This window comes from Trachemys scripta, chromosome 2 (assembly GCF_013100865.1).
Source record: "Trachemys scripta elegans isolate TJP31775 chromosome 2, CAS_Tse_1.0, whole genome shotgun sequence".
NCBI lineage: Eukaryota > Metazoa > Chordata > Testudines > Emydidae > Trachemys > Trachemys scripta.
In genome coordinates, this window is record NC_048299.1 from 73,914,203 (window position 1) to 73,936,814 (window position 22,612).

Sequence of the window (22,612 nt, forward strand, 5' to 3'; positions counted from 1 at the left end):
GTTTTGGGGGAAGGTTACCAAATAATTATATGAACATTATGTGGAAAAGATAAATTAGATTACATTTTATTACCACAGTCTTAGCACATTATTATTTTTTTTATATAATTTACATTTCAATTGTAAGTAACATTTATCCCTTAGGAAAACAATTAGTTAGATTTTTGTACTGCAGAATCTATAGAGGCAAATGCATAGAAGGAGACAGTAGTGGAAACCAGAACTGAAAGTAACTAGTATGTGGTAATCTCAAGTGGTGGGAAGAGATCTCTCAGGTAGAACATGCCTGTATGGCTACCCTCTACAAAGAAAATAGATCATGAGGGAAAATCCATGACCTAGTAGAAAAAGGAATAGCTATGTGGGGGAGGAACTGGGTGGACCTCCATAGGTTCCGAAAAATATTTGACTTTGAAGATATTTGGATATAATGATCCAGTTACAGAAAGCAGACTTCCAGGGTAAAGATTATCAAATAATGTAATTTTGTAATATTGGAAAGCTAAAATGCGAAGTATCTGCAGTAGCTGATTACAATAAGCATTATGCACATAGCTGTCTGTCTACACTGAATTAAATTAATGTTGCATGAAATCATTTATGAAAATAACCCTTTTTTATTTCTTTGCTTTATTTATGAACATGGGGATTTCCATCTTAACCTTCATAATTGCCAATATGTAAAAAAGTATTTCAGAGGCCAATTATCCATAAAAATAGGGATTTGGGACCACTGGGTTCTCAGCCACCAGAAAGTTGCATGTGAATTATGATGAATTTTAGGTTTTTCATGTGAGTATTTTAATTCTGGTGGTGGGCTTTCATCTGTTAGTTTTTGGCTCTTCTTATAGATCTTGGGTGAAATCATGGCCCATTAAAGTCAAATGAGAGTTTTACCATTGACTTACTGGGGCCAGGATTTCATTCCTCATCTTCTGTCAGACTAAGAGTAGGATTTAAAGCAAAACCAAGTGAGACAAACAAAAACCCCACTTAGCCGAGTGCTGTCTGTCCCATGTTTTGGACTGTGATTGTGCATGAATGTGATAACTTTTCACAGAAACAAGCACAAAACAAGCATAAACTTTGCAAAAATATACCCAAAACCAACGTTAGGAAACCCCCCAAAGTTTCAGAGTTGAAGTCATATTCACACTCTCTCATCTTTCTTCCCTGATACTTCAAAGTCCTTAGATGGTATTTTATACAGTGGAAATGAACTGGGGTGTATTAGGGCAGCAGCATCAAATGTTCATATCAACACAAAATTAGCGTTCACATTGTCCCAATGGTCACTGCTGATTTGCAGAGGCAATATACTTGGAGTATACCAGTTATAGGTGAGTAATCGTCCGTACTCTGTGATCTTCAAGTGAAGTTGGAGAATACACTTTAACAAAAAAAAATCTTCTGTGGTATCTGGCAAAATGTTATATTCATTTCAGCCAAACTGACTCCTGAAATATTACATTGCCATCACTATTAAAAACACATGGTCTTATATGATGTGTGTCCCTATCCAGGTCAAGACAGTCTTCCACAATAAAACCATAAAAAATAAAATCCAAATTAAAATTGAATCTAAGACTCTACAATTTAGTTTTGTAGTTCTCTAATGGGTTCATTGTGAAGTTACCAGGAGTTGACAGTAGTCTTACATATCCTCTACTTAACATTTTAAAGAGCAGGACTGCTGCTCTATTTTAGTTGCTCCTTTTCTCTATTTTCATTTTGTAGACAGGCAAAACTAGTTCATCCACTGAAACCTTAAGCACAAGTGAATAAAACCACCTTTGATTAGAATATGCCAGTTGGAATCTACTGAGTGTGGTTCAATATGAATATATTTGTCAGCAGTTAAGACTTAAACTTCCACCCTCACATCTATGCATTAATTACCTTAATATGTGACTGAGCCCCAAGTCTTCAGGGTTTGTTTTATTAATCATACTGATAGATGGGAATTCTGCATTTCAGGGGAACTAAAGCCCTCCAGTTCTTTTCATTCTCCATCTTCTTACAGGATAGAGAAGTCCTTGCTAGTTTTAGGATACCTATAATTATATGCACAAATAACCACCATCACCTTTTCAAATTTTCCTTGACCGATTCCATGTTATGTCTTTCATAGTTTGAACATGTCATGTATTAAGTAGTGTACTGAAATGGAATGATCTCATGTGGAGACTTGCTTTTATTCTTTAATGTCACATTAAAACAGCTTTGGTTTTCTGGATGTCAGCTGGCAAAATATCTGCACTTCAAAATAATTCATTGACAACATGAAAAGATACTGAGGCATTTATTTTTAAAGCATATTTTCAAGTTCTTTCAGCTTCAAATAGTCAAGATAATCATAGATAAACCTTCTGGCAATAAACATCATCTTAGTAATTTAACTCATTTTAGTTTCAAAATTTGAAATTGATTTTTCTAAAAAACATTTTTTTTAAAAGCCAAAAAAAAAAAACCCCCAAGTTAGACTTATATGTCACATGGAAGCTTCCTCCTCCCCACTGCTGTGATAAGTGCATACCAAATCCCTCTTCTGACTACTGTCACAATTCCCTGTCCCCCGTTTATTTTAATGCATGAGAGATGCTAAAAGAGGGGTCGGTTTTTCCATGCTTGCAGAAGATCCTGATTGAGAATAGCTTTGGGACTTCTGTTCCCTTGAGACAGTAGATACCAGGTGTACATCACTCCGAAGTACCGGTATATTGCATGTTGTCTGGGTGTAGAGGAGGATTCCAGCTCTTCTCTGTTCAGACCCATCTGCTGGCTGATTACCTCTTCGACAATGATTTTGCACAATTAGTGTCCCATGTTCCTTGCTGAAAGTAGTATTCCAAAGCAGTGAGGAAGAGGGACTAGAGGTGGTGTGCTCTATTTTGTTATGTGGCCATAATCTCCACCTATTATCTTAAAAAAGGATAAAACTGCAAGAAAGTATGGCTTGGGGAAAAATCAGTAAAGACAGCTTCCTTGTTGAATTGTTTCTCCTTTTTAAGACTCCTCATTAGATAACAGGGAAAGACAGATAAGTGCCTTTAATAATAAATGTATTGAAAGGATAATAGAAACACTCCCGCCTCTATGACACTGGGACTAAACAAAATCATGAAATAGTCTGTGCTCTATTCCATTGAAATCAACAGAATATCAGAGTGTCAGGTATGTCCATTAGCATACGAGGTGTGTGTTTACTGGACATATGTATGTAACTGGCAGATTCAGCAACAATGCTACAGTTAACACACTGTGCTGCCTGCCTATACTACGTACAGATAGTAAGTAGAGGGTTGTTGACGGTGGGAAGAACGTGAAGGACAGTGGAGGAAAGGAGAGGGAGAGGGCAGAATTACTCATTGGTTTGTTTCTCTTTCATTTGTTTTGCTATGAAAACTGTTTGAGCACCTGATATTGGTATCTATTATATTTTCTTAACCTAGAAAACTGCCATGTTGTTTTGCAGCCAAATTATTTATAGATCTAACTATCACTCAAAACTGTCATTTGAGCTCAGTATATTACTGGTACCAACTCTCATGTTAGTTGATGTAGATAAAATTTGCATACATTCAAGTAGGGGTGGGGGGATGTTGCATCTCAGTGAGCATTTCCTTATGGTGAATTATTGTCTTAGATGCTGAAAAGATTCATGCTGATATTGGAGTACTCTGCCAAAAATCTAGTTTTCTGATACAGGCAAATGTTGATTATGTAATTAAAGCACAAACTCACACATGGTGAGTTCAAATAAAATGGTTATTAATTATTTTTGTCAGTCAGATTTTTTTAAAGAAAGAACTCAAACCTGTTTAAATTTAATTTGAAAAAGCAATTTCTCCCTAGTGAGTAATCTGTTGCTCCCGGACATCCTTTAATATAAGGTTTGTGTGTGTTTGTTAGCAGAAGGGATAGACTATTAATAAAATGTATAAGATTTTCATAACATAATTATCTTTTTATATATATTTTTAGTAAATGTTATCACTCATGGAAGTGAGAGATTTGTAACCAGTCATAGCGGAAACATGCAAACTTGCTCACATAGTTCTCCCAATATACTTTAATCCAAAGCATTCTTGATGCCCTAAAGATGGGCCCTTCTTGAGAGCATCCCTCTGAACCTGTCAATGTAAAAGCATTGGAGGAACCACCCTAAATATAGAACTGGTGGGAAGGGGGCAGGGTGAGAGCCCAAAATGAATTGTGGGGTTAACTTCATTAGCCTTTATAGCATTTTCTGTAATATCAATTTCATGATTCTCTATTTCTGATAACTGAAAAAGTGAGACGACACAGAATCTATGTGGTATGGAGGTAAATTTACGTTTGTAATGAGGGAATGGTTGCATAAGCATAGAATTAGAAATATGTATGAATGTTATGTGATTGTGATTAATTACATGCTGTTAACTGGGATAGGGGGGCAGACTTGCCGGAAAATTTAGTTTTATTTTTTAAACAACCCATTGGCTCTTTTTCTCATCATTGCCAAAGTTAAATTTGTTCCTAATGTCACATATTGACAGCGGCAAACCATTCTTGCAAAGAAACCTCAGTCTTACCTTTTTCAGCCTCTGACCTAGGAATGGAATTCAACAAAAGTCAAGCCTCTCTCCTCTGCATCCCCCCAACATCCCAGAGCATTGGTAATATATCCACAAGGAAATGTGGAGTAAAATGAGTAAGACTAGGTTAAAATTATGCTTAAACCTAAGCACTCTGCAGTTACAGCAGACTTCATAGGTTCAGAATCCACAGGGATGCCCAATTACATTCTGACTGTCCTGAACACAGTGAGGACAAACTCATCCATTTCACATAAAAATGGGCATAAAGTGCACCAAGAGTTCTGATTTCAAGTGACTGTTGTCAGCCAACTAGTATTTAATTTGAGTGAGTCTGGATACCAATAGGTATTTAATTTGAGTGAGTCTGGATTTTTATCAAAATTTCAGTATTGTCCTAACTTTTTCCAAAATGTCTTGTCTTCCCTGTTTTGTGTGCTGCTTCCCTGGCCTCCATTCTCCTGGCAGATCACTCTTCAGAAACTGCAGGAGGGTGAGCAGGAGGAAGCCTCGGGATTCCTGAAAAAAGAGACATGCTATAAAAAGGGGGAATAACATTAGCCCAGCGGAGTTCAAACTTCTCATCCTTCTATGTAAACTACCTCTGCTAATCCCTGGTGTCACTGCATTGTTTTCTGATCCTGTTACCATAGGAGAGCTGAAGTGGAGGGCCAGAAAGATCACTGTTACATTAGTGCTGACACTTGTATAATGACTGAGTCCATGCATGTGTTGAAGAAGCACTGCCCAACTATTGTGATGCCAAGAACTAGTATCTCAGACACCATAATTTTAACCATTTTAAAGGTAGAAACTGGTTCTGCCCGCTGACACTATCTGAATATGTATAATTTTTGTTGTATAAAAGGTAGCACTCTGAGATGTGTGCTTTCATTTCAGTGATGTTATACCTGCCAATACGACAAGAATGGGATATATTTCAGTTGGTGTCTTTCCTCTGAAATTATATGCAATTCCATTGCCAAGTAACACAAAAAATAAAAAGTGACAGTGTATTTTTGTGTATAACAGCATAACGTTTACTCTGTGTTCATGCATTGCTTTATGCACAGGACCTAGAGTTTGTGTAGCACGTTAGATTTGTTTTCAGTTGTCAGTAGAAGAAATATTAACAAATTGTTCATTGAGGATCACATTCCCTATGCAAATATTTCTCAAACTCTCACTGCGGATCAATTCTTAATGGTGGAATCCTCTTATGGACCATCTCTCTTCCAACTCTCCAATATCCAATTCCTTACCTTATGTGCAATATCTATAGAGTTTGGTTACTTGAAAACAGTAATGTTAGGACAACATTAAGAAAAGATAAAAATAAGCTCACTTTGGATATGGCTGGTTACGTTACTTCCATACTATATTCCCTATTTTTTTAATCTGTGCTGTTTATTTCTTCTCTCTCGGGGTAGGACTAGCCATTTATTAATACAAATTCTCCACTCTTTTCCTGCATCCTCACTGAAGGAACCTGTTCAGTCACTTGGCAGTTTAGTTCTGTCCCCTTGCTGTGTTTTTGCTATTCCTCTGAAGTTGGCATCAGTTGCAAATTTGATTGTTGTGGAATTTGCCCCAGAGAAAAACCTGCAAAGTGAACAGATGGACATGAAGTAGTATGATGCAGTGAAGGTGTTTTTGTCTGATTTTGTTTTTAAGTGTAGTGGCTTAAAAAACCTCTGGGAGTCCTAAGAGCCTTTATCTGTGTTACAGCTAGCAGGAATCATCACTGACATGCATCTCCATTGTGACAGAAACAGCACCGTAGACCCCCACTTGTCCATAGATCAGTTAACAAACCACTGTCCTTTGTGAACAGAGACTTTAAAGACGTTTTGTCCCTGACCAAAAGTCCTTTACTAGATCTTCTTAAATAAATCTTAAAAAATAATGTACCAATGGCTGAATTGATATCTATACTAAGTTTGGGTGTGACTTTCAAGAGTTTTAGGGCAGCACGGCTGCAGCGTGCTCTGGGGGGCTGGGCGGCGCGGCCACAGGCTGCTCTGGGGGGCGGGGCCTAGCAGCACGGCTGCATCCTGCCAGCCCTGGAGCTGCAGCTGCTTCGGAGGCTGGGGGGAGAGCAGCATGGCCAGAAGTGGAGAGACTCTGGCCCCGCCTCTTCCCTTCTGGCTCTGCTGGCTGTGCTGCCTCTCCTGGCTCCCCCTATTGGGGGGAGGGGCTGTGTCCCACCTCTCCCTCTCTATACCTGTAAGCTGACCCCCTTCTCTGGTGCTTCCCTTTTTTTCTAAAAAAATTCAGCTTATGAACAAGTATATACGGTATTTGTTTCCTTGCAGAAACCTTGTGACTTCAATCCCTTATAAAGCGTTGCAAGTTTAAGATTATAATATAAATACAAAGCGGTTAAATCCTTGCTTGAAGTAGAAAACTTTACCTATGGAGTTGTGACCAGCACCTCCATGATATATAGTACTGTGGCCAGATCTCTGCAGTTCACACTGTCTGAATAATAGACACAATTCTATGCTATATATTTGATGTGTAACTACTATTTGTGTTTATTTTCATAAAGGTATCTTTTTACTCACAGCAGGCAGTTTTTTAAAGGCTCAACTGATTATTAGCAGCTACTTTTCCCTGGGATAGGTATATTTAAAAGTGTATCTATCTACTGGTATATTGTGTGTTTAATGTTTTTCAGCAAACATTTATCATACTGGATAGTTTTGAGGGCAAAACTGTTACACTAAGATACAAATTTCGGAGACTCTGGTTTAAAACTCAAAGGTTCTTAGCTTTTTAGGTCAAATTATCTCATATCCTCTGACCATGTTTGCATGCATGTTAGAACTAAAATGCCACTTTTTTTTTTTTTTAATTCAGATGCTGTGTTGCTTTTCTGTTGCCACGGTTAAAGAGAAAATACCTAGTAGTTAAAGCCCAAGTTTCAGACATAATCATAAGATACTTAGAATCTTATACTGAAATTCCTGCAGATTTTACTTTTCTTATACTTGATCACTGACATCTTAAAACAATACTGCTTTTGTTAGACTCATAACAACAGTGCAATTTATGCTCTTTTTACTGTATTGACATCAATGTAATGATGCTGGTGCAAAAATGAAAAATGCTTTGGCACAATAAAGTAAGATAGACATTCAAGTTTTTGTTAAATAAAAAAATATTTCAGTTTCCGTAGACATGACATGTGTAAGAAATCAGTTTCCTGAAAAGGTATTTTTTATGAATGAATAGGGAAATAAAAGCTATTTTTAAGATTTAAGGGAATGATTATAATGGGGAAATGGTTTTAAAAATAAGCATTATATACTATACAATTACTTTACAGTCACTCTTTAAAAGCAAATAATAATTTTTTATTTTTTTTCTAAAAGTAATGAACCTGGCTGATATCCATGCAGAACGCGAAAAGCACTAACTGAACTAAAAAGATATATTTCCTTAAAGATATTTTCAAAATCTGTTCCTTAATTGTTGAAAATAGTAGTTACAAACAAAGGATTTCCCCCCCACACTCCTAGCACATATTTATCATCCACCCAGCTAACTATTGCATTGTTAATAAATAAGGGGAAGAAACTTTTGTGAAAAACAGGGATTTCTCTTAACTCTAGCAAATGGCTGTGCTATGATAAGAGCTCCTGCACACACAGCCAGCAACCCGATATGTTTTCACCTGGTTAGTCTGTCATCAGAATCGTCTCTGATTCCAGGCTGATGAGAGGTTGAATTTGTAAACCTAGGTGTACTTACAGATGTTTTTTACATCTCATATCCCTGAGTTAAAGTGGAGGCTGGGGAAAGGGAGGTGCATTCTGATGGTCAAAAATCCTGGAGATCATTTGGCTGTCACAATATGTGAAAGTTATGTAACATGTATAAGTATATTATATAAGTGTTCTCCAGTGCTACAATCCATTAGCTGTTATTTTAAAACGAATTACAGCTAGAGTATTAAAGAATATTAGAAAAATGTACTGAAAAAATATGATCCTAAATGATGTCTACAGTAGTAGTAGCAGTAGGGTGACCAGACAGCAAATGTGAAAAATCGGGACGGGGGTAGGGGGTAATAGGAGCCTATATAAGAAAAAATCGGGACTGTCCCTATAAAATCGGGACATCTGGTCACTCTAAGTAGCAGCAGCAGTTTTGAATGAGTGATCATTCTTATGAATATATTAAAAGTAATAGGATGGTTTGTAATAAAGAACAAAGTTGAATGCACATCAATAATTTAAAAAGTTAATTTAGACAAAGTGAATTTGAGTTAAAAAAGAGCTTATCAGAGACTAAAGCTCACAGTACAGCACAATATTTTTATTTCACTGCGCTGTTTCAAATGGTGTTATGTTGGAGTCACTGGAAGAAGGAAGTCATTCTTTATTTACAATCTGATTCAGTATCCCTTTCCCCTTAATTTGGAATCGGGAGAGCTGCAGTTGAGTTTATATAGCCTTGTCTGCCATCACTACTAAAGTCCTCCAAAGATCTGGCCAAAGTTCTCCAATGACATCAGTAACAGCTCCCTCCCCTACCCTTATAGAAAGGATCCAAGGGCTCCCTAGCACATCAAAAATAATAGACCCGCTAATGGAGGAGACATACTCTTTTTCATTTTTCCATCTTTATGTAACAGGGAATCATCTCTTGCTAACCTCCTTCATAGGTATCACATTGGGCATTAGGGAGGGACTCAAGAGATTGTTCTGTAAGCAGAAAAATGCATGAGTGTCGCAATGAACAAGCCCCCTTCGTATCCTCCTCCAGGGTCCATCAGTCCAGTATTCATATGGTCATTAATCATGGCCCTACTGGGAACCCTAGGGTATGCTACCCTTTCCGCACAAGCCAGCATTCACTGTTGCCTCCTTATAGGATTAGATCTTCTTGTTAAGTGGTAGTATAGACCTTCCCAATCAGGTCAGTTGGTGCAGTCACAGATCCTAGAGAAACAGGAGGAGGAGAGTGATGATGATCAGCATGCCAACACAGAGGAACTATTGATCCCAGCTATAATTTCATCCTTCTTCCCTGGTGAGGCAGGATGATGAGAGGTTGCCTTGTCTCATGGACAACTTTAAGGCATTCCAAGATTTGATGAAACACATGGCTGAAACCAGTGGAGGTAGTTTGCAAGAGAAATAGAACAAGCTGCTACACTTTCTGCATCCTTTCATGCCTGGTAGGATTGCCATGCCTAATAATGAGGGATTGTTGGACCATGCAAAGGAATTGTGACAAATTCCAGCATCAGTGTCTACTACATTCAAAAGAGGGTGCATGTACCTGGTGCCAGGATTACTTACTGTAGATCCTGCTCGAGGGCATCGGATTTCCTGAACTTCTCTGCAGACTGCTTTGGATGTGTCTAAGACCACTGCCTGCACTATGGCCACATCTGGGGCAATGTGAAGATCCTTCTGGCTCCAGTCATCAGGGATACCCAGGGAAGTTCAAACAATTATAGAGGATCTGCCTTTTGAGGGCTGTGACCTCTTCAATTCCAAGATTGACAAGGATCTCCATTTATTAAGATTCTAGGGCTAACTTGCACTCTCTGGGCTTGTGCACCCCAGTCCCAAGGAGAAACCAAACCAGACCTCAGAGCTCTTTCAGGCAGTGTCCCTCTGCCCTATGCTACATTCCAACACTTCCCCCTCCCCACCCCCCGACCCGTGCCGGACATAGATGCTGGTAGATGTCCTAAGGTAGTGAGCCTTGCATCTGTTCCTCTTTGGGTTGGGCACTGGACCCCTTTGCTTAAATGGGTCCAGAAGCCCCTGTCACCAAAACCCAATCACACCCACATGAGTCCTGAAACCATTTTTATGAAAGAATATTAGGCAAGGGAATTGGTGTACAATAGGCTGTAATAGGGAAGGGTAATTTAAGGGAATTCAGCAACAGTGAAACAATAGCACAGTTCCTTCCCCTACCTGAAGAGGTGCCAAAAATAACTGTTTTTCTTCCTTTCACTGAGGCCCCCCCCCCACATGCTACAGTCAAGATGTCAACCCCTGCTCTCCAACTCTTCCCAACTGTCACAGAATCCTCCAGCTTCTAGCTTGCCCCTGTAGGCCATTGATCCTCCAGGACTTGGCTGCTCACATTTAGGTGCCGTTAGCTATCTTATTACAGTATTATAATCCACACAGGGCACCAGAACCACCAAGGAAGAAGTGGTTCCACTACTGATGACCCTCTGGTACTTCCTTAGCTACTGTGCATTCCATATCTGTTCCTTGGCAACAGGTTTGATGCTGTAGTCAAGAACCTGGCAGAACCTACAGAGGATCTCTACCCATTTCCCCCCTCTTTTTTGACAACTGTTTTGCCTTTTTTTCAGGAGGCCTCGGCTGGCATCATCAAGGACCAGTGGGCTTTAGAGTTCATCAGCAAATGATATTGCATACAGTTCCATGCTCTCCACCTTCGTTCCCCATTTCTCCCCATAGGAGATGGACTTTCTTGTGCAACTTGGAACAGTGGAGAAAGTGACCTTTGGGTTCAGAGGCAAGGGATTCTATTCCCATTATTTTCTTAATCCCAAAGAAGAAAGGGGGTTGGTGCCCTATCCTGGACCTTTGACATTTCAACAAGTTTGTCCATCGTTTCACGTTCAGGATGGTGACTGTGGCCTCCATAGTCTCCTTATTAGAGCATCAAGATTGGTTTGTGACTCTTAATTTACAGGATACTTATGTCCACCTGCCCATACACTCAGGACATTGGAAAATACCTCAGATACCTGGTAGGGAATGCTCACTAACAATAGAGGGTCCTGCCCTTTGGTCTTTCCACAGCACTGAGGTCTGTCATGGGGGCTTACTTGAGATGGCAAGGTATCCAGGTCTATCTGTATCTTGACAGTTGGCTCGTCTGAGGGAAATCACCCCAGCAGGTGACCAGCTTGATCTATGTAATCCAAAGGTTCTTTGCTACTCTAGGCCTCAAAATAGAGAAAAATTCACCTTTGATCTAACTCAAAGTCTAGAGTTCATAGGAGCCATGTTAGAAACAAGGTCAGTGAGGGCTTATCACCAGTAAGAAAAATTCCAAACTATATTGGATCTTATCAGTCACCTCCAGGCTGGTCCAAAGATGTTAATGAGATTGTGCCTCACACTTCTAAGTCATATGGCTTCCTGCACCTACATGACTCAATTTGTCCAACTTAACCTAAAAATCACATGGACATATAGGTGACAGTCCCACAAGAATAATTCTTCTTGTTAAAATCGTGACAAGACCCATGTTAAGTTTGCAAAGAAGTAATCGACAAATGCAGTCTTGGCTTGCCCATATCCATTTAGGCAAAGATCATTTTCCTATCCTGTCCCTTTGACCGTGTCACCCCTATCTTTGTATCTCTGACACTGGATCCTCTGGATCCTTGTTTCCTACTGCATCAAACATACGCTGCTTGTTTTCACTTTCAAAGCTCTTCACAGTCAATCCCCACCCTACCTATCATCTCTTTCACTATTGAGTTGTCAATGCTTGCCTCCAATTGGCTTATAAGAATGGCCAAACTGGGTCAGACCAAAGATCTATCTAGCCCAGTATCCTGTCTTCCAACAGTGGCCAATGTCAGATGCCCCAGAGGGAATGAACAGAACAGGTAACCATCAAGTGATCCCTCCCCTGTCACCCATTCCCATCTTCTGGCAAACAGAGGTTAGGGACACCATCCCTGCCCATCCTGGTTAATAGTCATTGATGGCTCTATCCTCCATGAATTTATATAGTTCTTTTTTTAACCCTGTTGTAGTCTTGGACTTCACAACATACTCTGGCAAAGAGTTCCACAGGTTGACTGTGCGTTGTGTGAAGAAATGCTTCCTTTTGTTTGTTTTTTGCTCATGACAGCAGCCCTCATTGCTCACTTGCGGCTTCAGGCTTTCTGTCATGCTATCCCACACATGTTTGGGAGGCACTCCCCATAAACATCCACAAGACTACTTCATTATTCACCTTCATATCCTTCCTCAACACTCTCCTTTGCTGTGATGTCTAAAAATATTTGTTGACAACACTTCAGTTGCTGGTGTACTGGCCTGTCATGCTGGCCGGTATTATCTTGCTGTTTCCTTGTACTCCCCCATGTGTCTATATCTACCTGCTGTCTCTTTTTGTTCTGTGTTTGAACAGTGCCTAGCACAATAGGATCCTGGTCCATGACTAGGGCTTCTAGGCATGACTTTAATACATGATAATACCCTTCTTGCCTCTGCCAGCCAAGACTGTGATGAAAGATGCTACCACTTAAAGACTGGGAGCTCATTTAGAGCAACTTCAGACTCAGGGCATGTGGTCTCTGCCCGAAGCTTGTCTACATGTAAATGTTCTGCAACTTGTTGTGCAAAGCATAACACCCCGCTCCCATCATTCCAGGGATCCACAGTCCAAGTGTTGACAGACAACACCAAGGCTGTGTACTATTTCATCAAATGGGAGAGCATGGTCATGGTCACTCAGTCCGAGGCACATTGGGTTTGGTATATTCGTCATCAGATTATGCCATGGCTCTGTACCTGCCAGGCACTCAGAATTCTAGCAGATCAGACATCTTCCTCATCTCTTGGACACCAGGATTGATGTACACATTCCCCTCAATCCTACTGATATCAAAAATCCTGAGAAAATGAGCTAGGACAGAGGCTAGATGATCATGATCATCCTAGGATGGGCCCAGAGAGTTCTGGTACTCTGATCTCATCAACCTGTCATGCAGCCTCTGGTCGCATTACCTGCTTTGCCAAGCATAGTCTGTCAGACTACGCAGACTATCTGTATCCAGAATCAGCATTTGTTGCATCTGATAGGCTGGATGTTGAGTGCCATAAAACTGCCACAGAAAGGAGTTGTTCAGCTAAAATTCAGATCATTGTGGTCCATAGCAACAAAAAACAAACCAAACCAAAAAAAACCCCCCAAACCACCACACTCAGCTCGACTGGCTTTCAAAGTGAAGTGGAAGATATTTTGTTTGGGAATCCTAACATCACCTGCCTCCGTTGAAAATCCCATTTCTGCTGTTTTGGTCTATTGGCCAGCCCTAAAACAATCAGGAATTTCCATCAACTCCGTAAAGGTACATTTAGCAGCAATTTCTGCACATCACCGTCTTACTCAGCCTTATTCCATATTTTCTTACCCTTTAGTTGCTAGATTCCTCAAGGGCCTCTTACATATATTTCCCCTGTGGGCCCCTAGTGACCTGTTCTCATATCTTGTGTCCATGAAATACATAGGTACCAAAACTTCAGCTCAGAGTGTAGGGGGGAATTCAGGGTCTCAGGCTAGTTCAATTTACACAGAGATCCATAAAGATAAGATGACTTTGATACCTCCCCTCAGTTTCTGACCAAGATTGTTTCAGAATTTCATTTGGATCAGTTTACTCACCTCTCCAAGCCCCATTCGAATTAAGGGGAAGTTAAACTACACACTTTTGATGGGATGAGGGCACTGTCTTATTATCTTGATAGGACAAGGCCCTTCAGGAACTCCCCTAGATTGTTTGTGACTTTGTGGACAGAGTTAAGAGTCAGGCCATATCCACTCTAAGAGTGTCTAAATGCGTATCTAGCTCTGTAAGATCCTGCTATCAGTTAGCTAGGTTAGATCCATCTATGCTTATTGCAGCCCACCAGGGCTCAGGCAGCCTCTACTACTTTGAAGAAGCATTCCTATCTCAGAAATTTGCAGGGTGGCTAATTAGGGATCAGTCCACATATTCATCTAGCCCTATTCCTTAGTTGAGGCTTCCAGATCAGGTGCCCACTTTGGTAGAGCTGTCCTGCAATCCTTATTTAAATGGGACTCCTAGCACCCACCTCCAAGCCAAGAGGTAACTGCTTGCTAGTCACCATCTGTGTAGACAATTACTTGAAGAAGAAAGAACTGTTACTTACATTACAGTAACTGGTTCTTGAGATTTGTTGTTGACATGGATCCCATGACTCACTCTGTTTTTACAAGACTATAGCTCTGGGATTCTGTATTGGCAAAGGAATTGAAGGGCAGTTGGGTTTGTTCCACCCTTTTGGTGTCCCCCATCTGAGGGTGTAGAGCATCCAGGTTGCAGGTGTGGCTGCTATGAACACTGCTAACCAAAAGAATCCAATCTTGTGCTTATGGGGACAATGTGAAGAATAGCTTTTGAAGAACCCCAGTTACTATAAGGTAAGTAACCATTCTTTCACGTGCAGCTTTTAGGTGAACAAGAGGCAGGGAATTAGCTTGATATTTAGCCCAGTATATCACTCATACTGGACAGTTTTCTTTGACTGAAGACAAAACCAAAGCTGATGACAATAGAGTAAATTTATCCCCAAGGGATTGTTTTTGGAAGAATTCCCCTTAGTTAACCATCTTTTTAGGGTTTTGTACTTGCAACCTTTTGTTTTTATTACATTTTGTTACATTTTATTTTTAAATTGTTTGGTTTTTGTTTTCTTTTGTTTTTGCTCTCTTCTTTTTGAGTCTTGTAAATAACTTCTTACTAAATCGAATCTTTTCAATTCTGTATTCCTTCATTCTTGTTTGTTTACTTAAATCCTAGTATTTATGACTTCCATAGCAGAGATAGTTAGGTTATATGCAGCCAATTTCACAAATCTAATTTAGTAAATATAGTATTTGTCTGATTGCAGTTTACCCTGAACTGTAAACAGCTGTTAGACATTTTAAAATGGCCCTGTATTGTGAGTATTTTGAAAACATCAGTTTACTTGCCATTATAATGTTTTATAGCGCTAAACACAGCGACAATGGAATTTATCCAGCAAAACAAGCAGTCTAAAAAAGTCATTTAAGTACCCATGCCAACCCTGTCCCACTAGGCAGTTCATTTACATTGATTTTATTGGAACCCAAATAAAAAGCTAAAGAAGGACTGAGTCTATTCTGAATTGTACTGTGCCTTCATCACAATATTCTCTGTTTGAACACAATCTCCTAGTCCCCCAGCTAGATTAAATTGTATATAATTTGCCCTCATTATACCCAGCTTTCAGTATAGCATTCAAAATGCTTGATTCTCAAGAATTGTAGTACAATAAGAACAGACTGTGCGGTTTTGGAGGAAAGCCTAATGCAAACAAAACTGAATGCTGAAAGCTGAAAATGAAAGCTGAGAAAGGTGGAGGAGTGAAGCTAGAGGTTGTTGCATATGGCACCATCATAAGATGTATGCTTTGGCTTGATTCTTAATGTTGCTAAATTTTGGATTGATATTGAAGTCATGCAGTACTGACACCTTTTCAGTTTAAAAAAACAAACAAACAACCTCTGCTTATACCAGTTAAGCAGTTAAAATATAAGGAGAATGCAGACCCACTTTTCTGCTGGAAACTATATCTGCTGTTTAAAGTTCATCTTTATTTTTTACTTTACAAAACATACCTGGGTGTTGGTGTGTAATATTTTATTCCCTTTTGAACTACTGTTTCTTTGGTGCTACTGAATCAGTTTGCAGGTTGAACTAGTGACGATTTTGGTGGTAATTGTGATGTTAAATCATTGCAGATAAATCATTTAGCAGCTGTCAGATATTCATAAAGGAAGGGTCACATAAGTTGTCTGGAGTTTTATCAGGATCTCTAAACATCTGTAGAAAGAGAGCAGGTATGGACTTTGTATTGTAGTTATATGCATTTTATCATGTTACTTAGGCCATGTCTACACTACCACTTACGTCAGTAAAACACATCCCTGAGTGACATAAGTGATGCCAGCATAAGTGGTAGTGTGCACAGCGCTATGTTGATGGCAGAGCTTCTCCTGCCGACATAGCTATCGCCACTCATTGGGGATGGTTTATTATGTCGATGGGAGAGCTCTCTCCTGTTGGCATAGAGCGGCTACACGAGAGATCTTACAGCGGGGCAGTTGTATTGGTACAGATGTGTTGCTGTAAGCTCTCTAGTGTAGATGTAGCCTAAATACTGTGTGTAAGTGTTGAATGTGCTGAATTCTTATAGGTGTCAAATACTTTATGGGAATGCCGGTGGTATTGCTGTTTTTTCTTACTTTGGTAACATAGTAACACTACAGTTCATTTACAGAATGAATGTCCTAATTTGAAAGTTTAGCTGAACCCATCTCTATTTGACAAGGTGGGTGAGGTAATATCTTTTATTGGATCAACTTCTCTTGTTGAGAGAAACAAGTGTTCAAGCCACATAGAGCTCTTCTTCAATTCTGCGAAAGGTACTCCCAGCATCACAGCAAAAAGCAAGGTGAAACTGATTGTTTAGCATAAACCATCCTCAAACCACTCACCACTCAGAGTGCCAGCTTCCTCCAGGACACAGCAGTCTTTCTCCACAAATTCTGCAACATAAACAACCTCCCTCAGAACACCATCCTCGCCACCATGGATGTCACTTTCCTGTACACCAATATCCCTAACAATGATGGCATAGCTGCCTGCCTCATATATTTATAAAACAATGGTCAACCTTCAGATATCTGCCCTAAACACATCGTCAAACTCATCCATTTCATTCTCACCCATAACAATTTTACATTCAGCAACAAACCATGGGAACAGCCCTGGGTACTAGAATGGCTCCCCAATATGCCAACCTCTTCCTGGGTCACCCGGAAGAAGAATTTCTGGACAAGTGCACCATGAACCCAATGATATACCAGAGATACATTGATGGTATTTTCATCCGCTGGACAGATGGGTTAAACTGCCTCATAAATTTCCACCACTACTTAAACAACTACCACCTGTCCAGCAAACTCTCTCTGGAACACTCCCACACTAGCATCAACTTCCCTACCACAATCAGCTTCAGCAATGGAACCTTACAGACAACTATATATAAGAAACCCACGGATCACCACACCTATCTTCACAGATCCAGTATCCACCCCAAACACATCAAGAAATCTGTTATCTACAGCCAGGCACTCAGATACCACAGAATATGCTCCAAGGAGAAAGACCGGGATATACACCTTAACACATTTAAACTGCCTTCACCAAACGTGGACACTACACCAGAGAAGGAGATCGTATCATGGAACAGGCAACCTAAATACCTCGAGAGAACCTGCTTCAAAACAGAAATCAAACCTCTCTGACCACACACCCCTAATCGTAACCTGCCACCCCACACTGGAACCATATAGGGTAGCATCAAACAACTACCAACCATACTCAATGGGGACCCCATCCTGAAAAAAAACCCACTTCTGGCCTTCAAACAACCCCCAAACCTCTCCCAGCTCATCATCAGAAGTAAGCTCCCCACAGACCAGGACACACCAACTCAAAGCGGCACCAGACCCTGCCAGAACAACAGATGCAAAACCTGCAGATATATCTCCACTGCTTCCTTGATCAACACCCCTACTATTTACCTGTCAAGATCCATGGATCCTACACATGCCTGTCACAACATGTGGTATACCTCATCCAGGGCACAAAATGCCCCAATAACAAGTATGTGGGTGGAATCAAATAATCATTATGCTCTCAAATGACCTCATATATAGGGTGTTTTTGTCTTTTATCATCTTCCTGTCAGCTGGAACCCTCAAACTTACAAATATGAACATTAATTGCTCATTTTATTAATTAAGGCTACTTTTTGTGTTTTCAAAATCCCCCCCCCCCCCCGTTTTTAAAAAAGTACTCATAATTGTTGCTTTTATGTGCATGTACAAGTAAGGCCCTGATCATGCTAACACTTATGCACATGCGCAATCTTATCACATGAACAGTCCCACTGGCTTCAGAGTACAGATATACACTAGCATGTAAGTCTTAGAAGGGTGGGTGGGGCTTTAAATTCTTGTCTTGAGGTCTGATCCAGGTGGGAGGCCCCTGTATCACCCATCTGAAGTATCATTGAAATTAGTGGGGCTCCACAAAGTTTCAGGGAGTCTGTCTGCATGGATCAGCTTGCAAGATCAAGGTGCTCAGCAACACAAAAGTAGTATAACAAAGCTCCATAAGGCTCCTGACAGAGTACAGTTAGAAAGCCAGATCCTCAGCAAGTATAAATTGGCATAGTCAAATTGAATACAGTGTAGCTACACCAGTTCACACCAGCTGATGATCTGACCCATAATATAAATCTATCTCGCTACCAAAATGAATGTATTTATATTTTGAGCAAATAAGGGATAGAATTAGCTCTGGTATAATTGGCTTGTTTGTGAATAACTTGTGCCATCTGAATTTGATTGAAATATTTACAAAAGGATATCAAAGTATATCAAAATACTTTCCATTTAAAATAAGCAGAATTAAAAGTGTGAAGGGATGCTCATAATTTGAATTGTTTGTAAATGATTTTTAAAAATTCAGTTTTCTGATAGAGTACCCTTTTAAAATAGTACGTTCTGATTTTTTAAAATTCTGTTAAATATGTGTGTGTGTATCTATGCGTTTCCCCCTGTCCCCTCCCCCCCCCATACACCTATAAAAACATGGGTATTTCGGTTCCCTTGGTAATTTTATGTAAGCTTTTTGCCCAGGATTAAAAACCTCACCACCTCATATGATTGTACCCACCCCTTCTCCCTAGGACCTATTGATGCAAATTGACAGAAGGTACAGAGGGGATGTGTGGGGTTTTACAGGGATCCCCTGGGCCAGGTACATGCATAATAATTCACCAAAGGGTGGCATGTAAGGTATCTACCAAGAGCCAGTAGCTTACTGGTCACCACAGGTAATATTTAAGAAGTTATGTATTTATACTGGAAATTAAGTTCTTAAAGCCTTGAAGTTAAAAGCAGGTCACTTGGAGGTGACAGGCCCTGGAGAGATTCTATTCAGGCAGAGAGTAGGATATGCTTGTTTCTTGCTATCTGGTCAAGCATGCATTGTATGTATCACAATGAAGGCCTATTTGCACTATTGAGCCTGATGCTAACCAAAAAAGTGTGAAACCACAAGGAGAGGGAAGCTTCAGGAAAAAAACAAAACACCAGGGGGTATCTGTTTATGAGTAAAGATGCTGGATTTTTGGGTTATAACTGGGGATACTGAGGGACTCCCAGGATCCTTCATTGAGGAGATGAACTGTGTCAGCATGTTCTGCCTTATGAAAGGAGGGTCACAGCCAACCTGGCTAGAAAATGCTGCAAAGACTTTAGACAGAAAAATATCTTATTCATTAAGTCTACGGTCTAGAATGCATGTTATTATTTTACTTTACATGTAACCATTTGTTTCCAATACTTTTACTTGCTACTTCTCACATCTCTATACTTTTGTTAAATAAACCTTTACTTGCTTTCATTATAAATGTATCTAAGTGCTGTGTGTTAAGCAGAGCTGTGATCTAAAGTGCAACTGGTAAGCTGGGGGGTACTGTTCCTTTGGGAGCAGTGGATCTGTGAATTCTGTGTGTCCAGCAGAGCAGGGGCTGGACATTCCAGTGAGCAGCTCAGAGGGCTTGGGAGTTGGAACACACCTACTGGTTACCCTCAGAGGGACAGCAGAGCCTGCATAGGCTAAAAGGGGAGTGCTTTGTGTTGTCCATGGTTAGAGAAGTCAGGGAGCTGAGACCCAGTAGGCACAGACAGGGCTTCCTCATGCTAAGGGCAGTTAGTAGCAAGGTGCCTCACAGCCCTGAATACACCTGGTAAACATCACACCCCCCTTTTTTCCCTCTGTGCACCCACATGCCTGCTACCTCTTCATCTTCAATTTCAGTTTCAGATATGTTGCCTTTGGTACCATAACCAGAGGAAAGTACATTGGAGCACCCCGCAGAGCAGTATATGAGTGATGCAGTTGACCGTTAACAAAGCAGTGAAACTAATTATATACTCATTGTCAAATGCACACAGTAAACAAACTGGAAAAATAGAGACAAATATTTTCCCTCTAATCGCTTTCTGGTCTATTAATCTTAAGTGTTATTTGTAGCTGTAATGAATACAGAACCTTCAGCTGGAATTGTGATTTTCAAGTTTACCATGTCTCTTTAACTTAGCTTTACAAGATAATGTTGAGCAGCCTCTGTTAGCATGGCAACAATCAGCTATCGTGTTCAGAACATGGAGAGTGTTTAAATGGCAAGATTGCCTTCGGAGAATGTGTTACTATATTTAACATTTAGGGCCATTCAAAAATATCTACAAAACTTTTACAGCACAGACAATCTGCTGTTCAGCAGTGAATCTTCAGTCAAACAAATATGAGTGAGAAATCTCTCCTAAGAAATAAAGCCCAAAAATACATCTCTGCAAAAATATAAAGATCTTTGCCAGCTTCTATACTTCCACTTTATTATGATGATGATTATGGCAGTTCAAGTAGTGATGACTATAATTAAGGACGTCCAATACTTTCCATCATAGATCCTTTTCCATTATATCTAAAAGACAAGATATAACAGGTGGTCATGTGAAGTATGGGGTAACAAAAATAATGAGATGTTTTAGTACAGAGTAGCTGTATGCACAACTCATAGCCCACAAGTAACAGTAATTGTCACTCACCACCTGCCTAACTATTATTATATGTCGGTTTTGTGTATGCATTACAGCAGAGGTGAGTTCTGAGGAGAGACTTGGAAGATAAGATGTTGACTTTATGGATTTTGAGTAGGAGCTTGCGCACACATGAGGGGCAAATTGGGAGAAAAAACAAAGATTCTTATGAGAGAAACAGATGAGCAGGAAATTAGGGTTGCCAACTTTCTATTCCCACAAAACCGAACACTCCTGCCCTGCCCACTCCATCCCCCCTCCCTCTGTCACTTGGTCTCCCCCACCCTCACTCACTTTCACTGGGCTGGGATAGGAGGTTGGGGTGCGGGAGGGGGGTGAGGGCTCCAGCTGGGGGGGCGGGCTCTGTGGTGGGGCCGGGGATAAGGGATTTGGGGTGTGGGAGAGGGCTCCAGGCTGAGGCAGGGGGTTGGGTGCGGGGGGGGGGGGGGAGGACTTGGGATGGAGGGGACTCCGGGATGGGGCAGGGATTTGGGGTGTTGGGGTAGGTGCGAGGTCTCGGCAGGGCTTACCGCAGCTCCCATGGGGCCTCAAGGACCTGACGGCCGCTTCCGGGAGCCACACAGAGCTAGGGCAGGCAGGGAGCCTGCCCCACTGCGCCACTGACCGGATTTTAACAACCTGCTTAGCGGTGCCAGTCGGACCCACCAGGGTCCCTTTTCAACCAGGCATTCCAGTCGAAAACTGGACGCCTGGCAACCCTATAGGAAATTGAGGCTTGTTTTTTGACAGAGCAAAGGCAGAAGTTGACGTCCCAGTAAGACAGATAGGGTCTACAGCCAAGTCGTAAGATACAACCAAATTTGCTCCAATCCCTCAGACAGAGACAAACACCTACAAGATCTTTATCAAGCATTCGTAAAACTACACTACCCACCTGAGGAAGTGAGGAAACAGATTGACAGAGCAAGACGGGTACCCAGAAATCACCTACTACAGGACAGGCCCAACAAGGACAATAACAGAACACCACTGGCCATCGCATACAGCCCCCAGCTAAAACCTCTCCAGCGCATTATCCACGATCTACAACCTATCCTGGAAAATGATCCTTCACTCTCTCAGACCTTGGGAGGCAGGCCAATCCTCGCTTACAGACAACCCCCCAACCTGAAGCAAATACTCACCAGCAACTACACACCACACCACAGAAACACTAACCCAGGAACCAATCCCTGTAGCAAATCTCGTTGCCTACTCTGTCCCCATATCTACTCTGGCGACACCATCAGAGGACCCAACCACATCAGCCACACCATCAAGGGCTCATTCACCTGCACATCCACTAATGTTATATATACCATCATGTGCCAGCAATGCCCCTCTGCCATGTACATTGGCCAGACTGGACAGTCCCTCCGCAAAAGAATAAATGGACACAAATCAGACATCAGGAATGGTAACATACATAAGCCAGTAAGTGAACACTTCAATCTCCCTGGTCATTCTATTACAGATTTAAAAGTCACTATCATTGAACAAAAAAACTTCAGAAACAGACTTCAAAGAGAAACAGCAGAACTAAAATTCATTTGCAAATT

The 22,612-nt window shown here is 40.8% G+C and overlaps 1 protein-coding gene across 3 annotated transcripts in view; it reads left to right on the forward strand.

The window, feature by feature from the left end:
* Positions 1-22,612, forward strand: part of ANO10 (anoctamin 10) — a 233,773-nt gene that overhangs the window by 162,887 nt on the left and 48,274 nt on the right. The window lies entirely within an intron of this gene.